The sequence below is a fragment of the Myzus persicae genome, unplaced genomic scaffold, assembly GCF_001856785.1.
Source record: "Myzus persicae strain clone G006 unplaced genomic scaffold, MPER_G0061.0, whole genome shotgun sequence".
In the NCBI taxonomy this organism is placed as follows: Eukaryota; Metazoa; Arthropoda; class Insecta; order Hemiptera; family Aphididae; genus Myzus; species Myzus persicae.
In genome coordinates, this window is record NW_019103739.1 from 168,143 (window position 1) to 181,108 (window position 12,966).

At 30.9% G+C, this 12,966-nt stretch overlaps 1 protein-coding gene across 1 annotated transcript in view; it reads left to right on the forward strand.

Moving 5' to 3' along the window:
• Nucleotides 1–12,966, forward strand: part of LOC111035189 — a 148,641-nt gene that overhangs the window by 57,949 nt on the left and 77,726 nt on the right. The window lies entirely within an intron of this gene.

The window sequence follows — 12,966 nt, forward strand, 5'->3', positions numbered from 1 at the left end:
ACCTATTCACCAAGTTTTGTATTAAAATTGTATTTTTAGTATTTATAGTTATTGGTTTAATTTAATATATATTTACTTCTTATCATAATAAATATCATTTGAAAATCTACATTATAGTAAGATACTAAAATTATGATAATATTGAATCTTGCTCTGATTTAAAAAAATTGTATTTGGCAGAATATGTAAAAAGTCTTTAGAGTTTCCACAGTTATATATTATCTTGAGTAAGTATAGAACGTATTATCGATATAACACAAGCTGTAGTATTATGGGGGTGATCTGAATGGTCATAAATGAAATCAGAGGCGTTTGGTATTGCTATAACATCTCATACACGGGTTGTAACCAACTTATCGTCAGGCAATTTGTTATATTTTTTTGTCCCGACTTCTATACCACTCTAATGCAGGTACTCGAAAAGTCAAAACCATCTCTATACAAGGGATTTCAGGGTTTTCACAGATACGAAAGTAAAAATAAACTGAATAAAATGAACGCTGGTCAAAAATAATAATATCCATTCGGCAATTTCCGGTTCATATATATTTTATGTAATATGTATGAGGCCACTCGCTGGATTAGGTTGATTGTCATATTATAAGAATATATCCACTAGCTGCACTTCAACTTTCATGTAACAAAACATCAAAATTAGATGATATTTGAATAACTTATTGGTTTGAAATATTATTGATTACTACCTACTCATACAGACATACACGTAATTTTATATCATTATGTATAATATAATATACGGGTTTCATACAAAATAAATCCCTGTGAGAATGATGTTTGAAATTTTGTTTGTAAGAGACACGTTGGTGTATTGTAGTGATTTATACGTGTGGGGTAGGTATGATAAAAAAATTGTTGTTTGGAAATCGCAGACTGTGAATTGGTCGGAAATTAAATTTTTTGATTATTATTTTCCATTTGCACATAAATCGTATGCAAATACATGTTGACATTTAAAATAAAACGTAAATCTTTGTAGGAGGTAAAATAATAATCATGTCACATATTTTACTTAGTACCTACATTTTCTTTAAATTCATTTATTTAAGGTTTGGGCTTATCACATATTATTATATTACAAAGCGAAAAAAAAGAAACTGCTCACCACTTTTTCACACTTTTTAGTTTCTTTGATTTCAATAATGTTACAAACTTTATATTTCAAATTGTAGGGGGTCATCTAAAATGTCCGCCACACAGCAGCGGAATCGACAATTTCCTGAAGGTGTCAATACTCAATAATAATGTTATTAATTTTTATTTTGTTCTCACATTACTAATGTTATCCATAATACATATTGTTATTATGACTAATTATTATTATTTGTTATTAATTTTAATATTAAATTAAATGCTTAACTGGTAATTTTGAGTACCTACTCAATATGGTACAAATGCCGCTCCCCCTTTCCGTTTCTGGACCCATGCACCTGTATAATCTTCAAATCTAATGGCTACTTTGGTTTTCAATTTAAACTCTTAGATAAACTCTTACATAATTAAGAAACAAAATAGTTTAGGTATATTTTAAACTTGAATAATATTACTAAATACTAATATTTGAACATTGATACACTCATTGTAATAATTGTATCTATAGATGATTGTTTGTAATCCGTCATTCAAATCTCATTGCTAAACATGTGTAAGCCATAATAGGTACTATGCCATATAATAGTTTATAATTGCATGCGTGTGGCTAATCCACCGTGAATCAGCTTGTCCTATTATTTGCACAATCGACACGTACATCGTAATCTGCATCGTCAAACTTCTTTCGCGTTAGGTTTTTTTGTCCTAACTTCGAATAAATGTTATAAATAAAATAATCCGAACATTATAATATCGCCGAACTCGATGGATTGCAATATTATTATACTGCAGAGTTATGTCTAGGAAAGTAGGAACTACGTTAAGTTTGGCTGTGTTCACCTTTCAGACAGTGGAGATCGAGGAAAAGTGGCAAAATGGATAATAAAACTTAACTTGATGAACGACGGTAATGATTAGTTGGAACATGTGCACTACATTAGATGTCTGGTGGCCACATTGAGTGCGAATCATTCATATTGGTAGAACCATTCTCATCGATCGGGGACTCCGCAAACGGTAAAATCTTTACAATTGATCAATATCATCAGTTGTATTCGCTGACCTATCGAGAGACGAACCGGAACTGTGTTGGAAACACAACAACTATGTTTATAAATTGCCCAATCCAAATAGTCAATTATTGGAAGACAGAATGTTTTTCGAGCAACAATGGTTTCCATCGGAATTCCTTATGTACTATGATGTTGCTATTAAAATCAAACAAGAATTATTTGACTGAGGCGTCTAATAAAATGTATTAACATAATTACATCATTTTGAAAACATTTACAGATTTTTTAACATACGCTTAGAAGATTGTATTTTTAATAGATCACATATTGTGGCCTGCGTGATTGGTAAAACTTACTATAATACTTGTAGAATAAGTAACAACATGACCAGTAGCATCACAATATCATTATAATAATAATAATAACGTTGTATTATTGTTGCCACGTGCCCGGAGAATCAAACAACGACAACGACGACGATCTTACCTCACGTACGTCGATCATTAGTCCGGAACACACGCGTCTCGTGCGGCCATGCGTTATTCACGAGGTGTATCGTAACAGCTGAGCTCTCCTCGAAACAGTCGAAAACCCTTTTCATCCGCCACCGGCAAAAGTCACGATGCCCGGCCTCGGAACGACGTAGATTTGTCAAAAAACGGAACAGGTAGGGTAGGGGTATATAGGGTACCACACTCCGATATCGTAGGAAAACTTTATATTATACACACACACACACACACACACACACACACACACACACACACACACACACACACACACAACACAGGCTACGACGAGAGGGATGTGACGATATTATTATTATTATGTTCAGTGTGTCGTACATTGTATATTTATACACACTACTCGTATACGCGTGTGTACCTACACATGTCGGACCAACGGATTTCTTTTCTTATTTTTTCGTTTCACGTGATATTTTATACTCTCGTTCATTTACATACGTTTATTATCTCGTAGCACGTTTTTCGTGGGCGGCGGCATTGGCTGTAGCAGGTATAATGGTAATATAACCAAGAATAAAAAAAAAAAAAACCTACGACAAAATATTATACACGGTTCCACCCCGCCACTCGATGGAGCACGTGACATGTCTCCCACTCCACTCTGCAACCCATGTCTGATGCGACCCTCTGCTCGCGTCCGCTACGACTTTGGACTAGGCGTAAACGCCTCGCGGATCACACGCCACTTGACAACCGGCCGCCGCCGTCGCCGCGTACGTGATTTCACCGACGTTTCTCGCCGGGCGCATTATTATAATAATATTATTGTTCCACCGACTTGAACGTCTTTTCTCTCTCCGTCTCACCCTCTTTCTCTCTCTCTCTCTCTCTCTCTCTCTTTCACTCATTTCTATCCTCTCCATCACAGCATTTATCATCCTCGGCCGCCCGCTCGTATATTTCCCGTGTAATAAATAATCCACAGCTTTATTAAATAACATAATATACGCGCAGAAACAAATATACGTAACCTAACACTGTGCAATCGCGTTCCTATGTAAACACGAGTACTTAGGTACTTACTGCCTGCAAATACGCAGCTTTTGATGTTCGACACCTCGATGGTCTCTCACAAATATTTTTCTTCAAACGAGTTAGAAACACGCACCTTTAAAAATCTGAACTTCAATTTATTAGAATTTTAAATGTCATCCTATAAATTACATTAATATTATTCACATTTCTTGAAAATTGAAATACCTTTTACCTCAAAAATAGAATCATAACAGCGATGTAACTAAATAGCCTATTTAATACGCCAAGTGATTGTAATTTTTATATTGAAAAACGTTAAGAAAGATTATTATTATTTCATTAGAACTACACGACAATAGATAAATGGAACCGCTGTAGGGTCCAAAGTTGGAACAAAAAGTAGTGCCGAGCGTGCATAATATTAAGTCTTAATATGTAAAAAAGAATAATATATTATTCATAATATAATATGTGTGTATGTGCTTAAAACAATAACTTTATAACATTTATTTTATAGTCGTCTACTACTTAAAAACACCCAATAATTTTAGGTTTAGTCGAGTTCATGTAGTATATAAAAAAATGTGATTTATAAGTATTTTTTTTCAAATTAAAAAAAATGCTCATGGTGGTACAATTTATTCCATGTTTTTAAATCGATAAAAAATGTACCTATATACAGCTACAGTATTACCTATGCTTTTTATATGTGTCCAGAATCTCGGGGAAAATCATTGCAGGCTTATGTTTTATGGTCCTCTCATTCCTCAGTTTATATTTTTTTGCAATAATTTCCTTTTTTTTACGACGTCATAAACATTCCACACATATTTACTGTTTATATTAGTTTTCGTAATTACACAGAAATACTTTTACAGTACACGAATGAAACGAAACTTTCAACATAATTTCAATCATTGTTTAGTATGATCATAACAACAAATACAATATATTATTCAGATTACAGTTTATAATGTTTAATCTAAGTGTCTACAGTTGAGCGATTCATACAACTATATAAATTTATATAACTTTCAAAATTACACACGTATTGTGACGCGTGTGTTTAATGCTTAAAATGTTGTAATTATTGACGAATCTCTTGCTAATAAAAAAATTGAAACCGATTGGATTACAATGAAATATTTACGAGGAAAAACACAACCCTAGGTGAGCGCTTGTTTGAACAGGTCGTGTACACACAGGATTCATCGTGATTCAAATAATACGAATGTTTGTTTACGAATCATATTTTTATCAATTCCGCGAACACCATGAATAATCGAAATCCACCCCATGAGCCACTACTGCATATTGTGACGATACAATATCGCATAATTTCATCATTAATGATGATCATATGGGTTTCAATCGAATTCTTCGAATACAATTTCTATAGAGATGAACACTATTATGTTAATTTTTGTGTTATATATTTTAATATTTATAATGTATAATTATTATACTAAAGACTGGAACTGAACTGAAAAGAATCAGTCCTGCAATTCAAGAACTGAATAACCCTTAACATATTTAGAACCAGAACCTAACCGTGGTACCAAATTTTCAAAATATAAATCAAAACTTATAATTTAACGAACAATATCGGGCTTTACTTTCGTAATAATTGTTTTGGGTTTATTCAGTACCTATCTACTTTGATAATCTAATATGATTCATGTCTGGAGCCATTTTTTCCTTGTTACATCCTTCAACTTTAACGACTATTTATATTTATATCTATATTTTATTTTGATAAACAAGTATATAGTTCTATCCATGTAAAAAACAGATACTTACTAAAGTGTATATATATTAAACAAAAATTGTTACTGGTTTTAACCGGAACTCTAACCTTAGCCATTAATTAATATTTCTCAAAAACTGGAACCTGAACCGAAAAGAAACAAAAGGGACCAGCGTCTGGGTCATACAGTGCACCGTGATCAATCGTCCGGTCACACATCAGCTAGGATATCCATAGTGGGCACTATAGGCAGTACGTGTACATCGCGACGTTATGCGTCGTAGGTTTATCGGGTTTATGTGCACTCGAGAACGCTTTACACAAACAGTTTCTAATCCTATTTAATTCTAATATAAATTGTTCGTTGGTTAGAGATATCCAGCCCACAACCGCGTCTCGGATACTGAGATTACATATTATAATATAATGAAGACTATCAACTAAATAATACAATACTATATATACAGGTTTGCTAAAAGTTTTTCGTCTTACAAACTAGGTACCTCTATGCGAGGAATCATTTCCATTAGTGCACACTGTTATTATAATGCCGCAGTATAGTATGATATATAATATGTGCGTATGCTCAATGTACCGTGTTCTATATGTTATATGCGGATTTTCCTGTATCTGCTGCGTTTAGTGTAATAATATACAATTTCAATATGCACTAGCTTTAAGAGATGAAATTGCTGTACAGTCTATGAATATATCCAATTCAGTATTTCACTCAAAGTAAACTTTCATAATATCCACTCTGCTTAAGTTTTATTGAAATATTATATCGGCACGAGCATTTATACTTAAATTAATGACTTCAAATAAAAATCGTGCGCACCGTGGCCCGACGCAGATAAATCTATTATACATAGTACACTCGGTGTAATAGTATTAAGCTATTCACACTGAAATGCATATTATATTATGAATTACGCGTAGGCAGTTATAAATAATTTGAACGACGAATCTATACACAGTAGGTACAAGGTACATATTATATTATTTAAAGTGATATTTCTCAACCTGCACTTTCGAAATAATATTTGAATTAATTTATCTGCTCAAGCAGAAATTATTTGAAAACTTTCATTTGATAAGTATAATATTATTCAATATTCCTTCAATTTAATTTCTAAATTAAACGGTAGCATCAGTATCTCGTATATGCATGTACGACACGGCGGACAAACTATAAACACAAGTATAGCACGTGTTAAAAAATATAAAAAAAAAAAAAATTACAGAACAATGTTACTACCGGACCGCACGGTAGCTTTATCTATTTAGCACGAGGGGAAAAGACCATCGAACACAATTAGTGCGTAATAAAAAAAGTAAATTATTTCGGGCACGCAAGTAAAATTAAATAAAATGGCAATGATGTCGTTAAAGAGTGTACCAACAATAATAATATAGCGTCGGAGATGAAATTAAAGAATATTATGTCCTATATATATGACAGTCCTTGTGTATCTATACTGGCAGGATACCGAGTACAGCGCGTAGTACGTACTTTGGCGCGTGGCGGGAATTCGTGTGGGAGCGGAGCTTACCGAATTACAAAAAGCGAAATTACGTCGAAAATAAAGAAAACGAAATACCCAAAAGTATATTATTATTATTGTGTTCCGTTTTGCGCTGGTGCACCTATTCCAGTGGATATATATATAAAAATACATGCAATATTGAAGGAAGTGTTCCCGAAATACGACATCACTGAAATGTATATAATATTATGTAAGCTATCGCTCGGTAGTTGTTTTTAATCAGTCGTTATCTGAGAGCAGAGAACTTTGAAAGGAAACGACGCCATTTGATACTCTCCACTGCGCTTGTTCTGGAAAAACAATAATAAAACGAACACGACTGGACGACTACAGCTGATATGCATATAGGATATTGCAAAGTGGCGATGATATTGACTGCGGATCGTGTTATGTTATTATTATTTTAAACGGTATCGGAGTGTGCGTGGACAGGGATTGAGACCTTGAGAGCGATGCTGGAGTGGGCGGAGAAAGGTAATTATAAGACGTAGTGTGATTAAACGATGACGTACCGGGAAACTATTACTGTTTGGAGAATATTGTTATTATGTCACGAACAGAAACGTCGGTCGACATTCGCAAGTCGTGGCGGAGCAACATTCTGCAACGTAGTCAACCGAAGGCAAGTCGGTAATACTCATATAATATATATATTATATATATTATATACAATTATTTAAAACAGCGTGAAATGCAACTTTGAACTTTGTTATAGTTATACAACACAATAAATATTATATAGGTACACCATTCTTATATATATATATAGGATGCGTAAATAATAATGTATTTCCATGATACAGATAAGTTTTCGATGTACACACTTATATTAAAAAATCAAACTTTGATTTTAATTGATCTGTTATGTGTACTAGATGATTTACTTGAAAATGACTTCATGGTGTTATAATATCAATATACTATTAGATATTATGTATTGGTGTCCTATGCCTATTAGCTATTATAATATATTTTGTGTTTCTTGGATTTTCAAGTACTGCGGTGTGCAGCTATTTATAAGTAGGTAAGACTATTAGAAGTTTGATTTTTAGTCTGGATGCACCATATTTTAATGCATATATTTATATCTACTTACAGTGTTTAATATACCTACTCTTCAATATTTTTCCCTAATCTATTTTTTTGGAAACATCAGTACATTTTTTTACCTGAAAAACCTCCACCGGGACTCAAATAATGTACATTTCAACGATATTATTAAAAAAAATCAAATTCAAATTATCGATCTATCTAGTAAATAAATAGCAATAGTGTGTGTATAAACGATCTATATTAAAGCTAATTTTTTTAATTTTACATTTTTAAAGAAGGGCTCACACAGGGATTTGTTGCTTTACGAAAAATGCATTTTTTTTTGTTTATGCAGAGTTGATTTCAGTTACAGAGAATAAATAAATTATTATGATTGGATATAATGTTCAATCTGTATTTTATATTTTGATCCAAATAACTCAAATAATTGTGTTTACAATCCGTGCAGCTTACATTTCAATTGAGTTTAAGAAGGGAGTAAATCCACGAGCATTTAATCCGCAACAGACAACACCACGCAGGATCAACTAGACAGTAGTACGTTTACAGTACAAAAAAAATATTCTAATTAAATGTTCCAACTTTAATAAGTATAGTTTAGACAATTTATTAGTATGCTTTATCAGAACAGAACGTCCACTTATGATTATATGTTATAGCAATATAATAACTGTTATGATAAAAGTATGCTAGTATTACTATCATAATTTACGTAATAATAATAAAAAAAATCAATAATAATTTAAGCAATTAAAATGATGGTCATTGTCTCTATAGCTCTATGGGCATAGAATGCTTTGTGTAATTAATTGTTACACTAAATTGAGAATGAAAATGTATCATTAAAAATAAAATGTAGTTGTAACTTTAAATTTAAAAATAATATTGGCAGGCAGAGTTGACTTTTATTTTACAGTTCAAAAGTTAGTAACAGTGAAATTTTTATACAAAAATGTGAAAAAAGGTACAATCAGTAAAATGAGCAATCATCCATTGCTTTGTATTTTTAAAATTTAAAATTTCAAGATACACAATAATCATAACTTTAAGTTTTTTATGTTATGCCTAAACACAAAATAAAAAATGTTTTCTTGTCATATACGAATCTGGGATATTCAATTTATAAGGTTAATTTATGTAAATATTTTAAAAGTTGAATTATTAATTTCCATTAAGTATTCAAATAGTTATTCAAGGCTTACAATATAGGCTGGAGACGAGTAGAAGATTAAAGGGTGGCGGGTGACGGGTAGCCAGTTATGCTAACAAACACTGTTAGACATACTCTGTATTATAAATGGCAAACATATGATATTATGCGTGGCCCTTCGAGACACACGCAACTGTCAAAAAAGATCATTCATCGTAAAAAGCTAAAATAAATCATCAAAAATTAATGATTAGCAGATATAGCTTTATAAACATACAATTTAGTTAGGTTCAATTATACTTCAAGTAATTTATTGTAGCGTATAAATATATTTTTAATTGTTTGTAATAATGAGCAAAACAAACAGTTCGACCTGCTGGATAACAAATAAAATCCAATCAAATTTTTATTTGATTCATTATTACTTATTGGTATTAAAATTTAAAAGTTTCACCATCTCTCCTCTGTATAATATCTGACGATTTTTGTACCTGTTTTATTTGGGTAAACGAAATCAAGTAGATCAGTACAGTGGGTTAACAATAGCTTACCTAAGAAACATTAATAACAAACGAGGTAACCAGGTAAAATCATTAAAAGTCAACTACAATGATTCGTCTTAAATTATAAATGGATTTTGTTTGTGAATTGAATTCAATAAATTAATTAGACAACTTATGAAGCAGGTATTATATGTATTTTACTTGAGACTGATTTGCTTTCATATACAAATATACTTAGCTTACTGTATGCAAATCGAATTATCATCAATCACATAACAATGTACCAAGGTACAATGGTACATAATACATATTATATTATATTATATTTGACACTGTAGATTTTCAATCAAATATGAATATCTGAATTTCCAAATTATAATTTTATATAGTTATGGTTAATGTTGTGAAATCTTAATCATAAATGACGTCCGTCAAGTTGGCACCAGCACTTACTGCTACAACATCACTTCCAGAAAAACCAGGAAGTAGCAAATTCTAAAATTAGTGTAGCAAAATGTAGCAAATCCGTAGCAAAAATGTGATGTATGGTTTGATGTTGTAGCAGTAAATGCTGGTGCCAACTTGTCGGACGTTCATAAATGAACATTTCTCTACTGTATAACAATATTGTTAAAATATACAAATATCGGAGAATCGTTTTTATTATTAAGTGACAACTGACAACTGTCCACTGCCCAATAGGCAGTACCGGAACCCATCATTTATTTTTACTAGGACACTAGCGTAAAAAATCTTGGTCGTGCTACCACTGATCTCTTGCTCATGTATAATACATATTATATATACACGGACTATAAGCTGATCAGAAATTCATATTACAAAAATGGAATCCACCAGAATCGCGTATAATATCAATATATGAAACTCACAATTATGAATGTATGAATACTGCAAATTAAAGCACCAGATGGTTGTTAGGGTTTAAATATTTATTATTTAAATGGGTACGAAATATAACTAAAACGCATTTATACTAATCCACTTGAATGATTTAGTATTATAATATTGATGTAAAATATATAACATTTACTACAATAAGCTATCCCGATATTAGTGCCAAATAAATTGATATACTGATTGATGCATGGTAAAAAATAATTAATTAATAATTAGATATTATAAAAATTAATGCAAGTACCTATTGTCCTATTCTTAATTTTTCCAACTTTATTCTGATATGGTATATTGTCATACAAGTATCAAGTACCTACCATACTTAGTTTTCTTATTTTAAATGTATTTTAATAATGCTTATAATAGTTATTTGTTTTTTTACAAACTCTACTAAATATATTTTTAATACTTTTATAAAAGTCATAAGAATATTTTTACGAAAAATGTCTTGAAAAAAAAAATTAAATAGTTTGAAACATTTAAAAATATTAATATTAAAAAAATAGAAAATAAGTTCTGAAAATAATAGTGCATGTGTGCGATCTATATAATATTATTACAGTATATCGTTGAGTATAAAAAACATATGTAGTCTTAAATAATTTCCCTGTTAAATCAATAGAAAAATTATGGTACTTGTTTACGTACCCAAGCAAACGTAATATAACGTACCTAACCTATAAACCCAATTTTATAATTTAACTATAAAATACACAGTTTAAAAAAATATAAAGATTAAATTTAATCGGCACGATCCAAATATTTCGGATATACATATTATATGAAATAGTTTCTCATATCTAAAATATAGAAATATAGTTATTGAAGAGATTTATAGACTACATTATAACTGTTACATTTAAAAAATATGAATTTTCATTACCTAGTTTTTTTTCGCAAAAACGATAATTTTCATATTTTAATAAAAAAGATGATTTATGCAATATTAGGTACCTTATACACACAATATATTGTTCTCATTCTTCAAATATATTTTTCATTGAGACGTTGACATCACTTTATCATTTCATACCGAGCTTAGAAAATTGAAATGTCTTTAATTAATAGTTAAATATAACAATAACAATATTTTATTAGAAAAATAATAATCTTAGGTAGGTACCTAATATTAAATTTACTTAATATTTTAATTCTTATTTTAATTACAGAATCTCTCAAAAAAGCTGGATGTTGATAAGACTATTTGTTTTCATTAAAATAATCTTAGTAGGTACACGTACCTATTACCTACCATGTAATATTTGACATTTCTGTGTTAATTATAATCAGCTGAAAAAATATTACTATTTATTAGTTTAATAATAAACACACTTATGTACAAGGTACAGAGGATTTTATATTACAATTTCATGAATAACATAGAGTCGAACTCTATATAAAATGGGCTTTAGGTAACCTGAGTTCCAAATAATTAGGTGCGTATATCTACCAGTAAACTGAGTCCGGAAAACTAACGTGTTATGTAAAGCGAGTCCAAGTAATAATATAATTTAATTTATGAATATCGACGATATACATCGTAATAATACAGTATTTAATTGACCACTTAAATAGTCACACTATAATAATTGAATAAAATTCATCTCTATTGTAAAAAATCCTCAAACGTAAGACTGATGACCAGTTTTTATTCAAGTATTGAGATTTAAAATAATTTGTTGGAATAATAACGTAGTGTCGTGGTTTGTCGCATTGGATGCGATTTTACAACAAAACCAAAAAATGTTTATAATAGATGGACGTAAATTCCAATTACAGAGATAGCCCTAAGCCTGTAAAAGTGAGAAGAAAAATGTGCACATATTATGATTCTAATTTTGTTTTGGTGAGGGGAACTTAGTTGACCTTAATTTTTTTTAAACCTGTGAACTCAGTTACACCCTAGAAAGGGTTAAACTTAATTTATTAACCCCCATGTACCTACCCGCAATATTATGTTTGTTGAAGATGTAATGATATTGTATAGAGTTAGATCCCTATTAGATTTTCAATAAAAATTATAATAACATGACTAATGAGTACCAATCACGGGATGACTTAATGAACTCATAATATTTGTCATCTCTGCCAACACTCAAGTTTTCCGTCTGCGATAGCCTCTAATGCGGTATTCATAAAATATTTGATTGTGTGGTACTGTGGTGTACTGTTTACAATAAACTAAGGTGTAGGCACGCGGTGCTTTTACATAAGCACAATTACACAATATCTGCATAGTACGTAGATAGTACAATAGGTAATACATAGTTTGGTGAGCACAGAATCGAACCCCGGTTATTGGATTCGATAAAAAGCAAAGCAGGACGGTGGTATGCGATACAGCAACAACGGCAATAGAATAGGTACAATATAACAGTAGAAATGAAAAATGTATAATATAATAACAATAATGTTACAACGGTCGG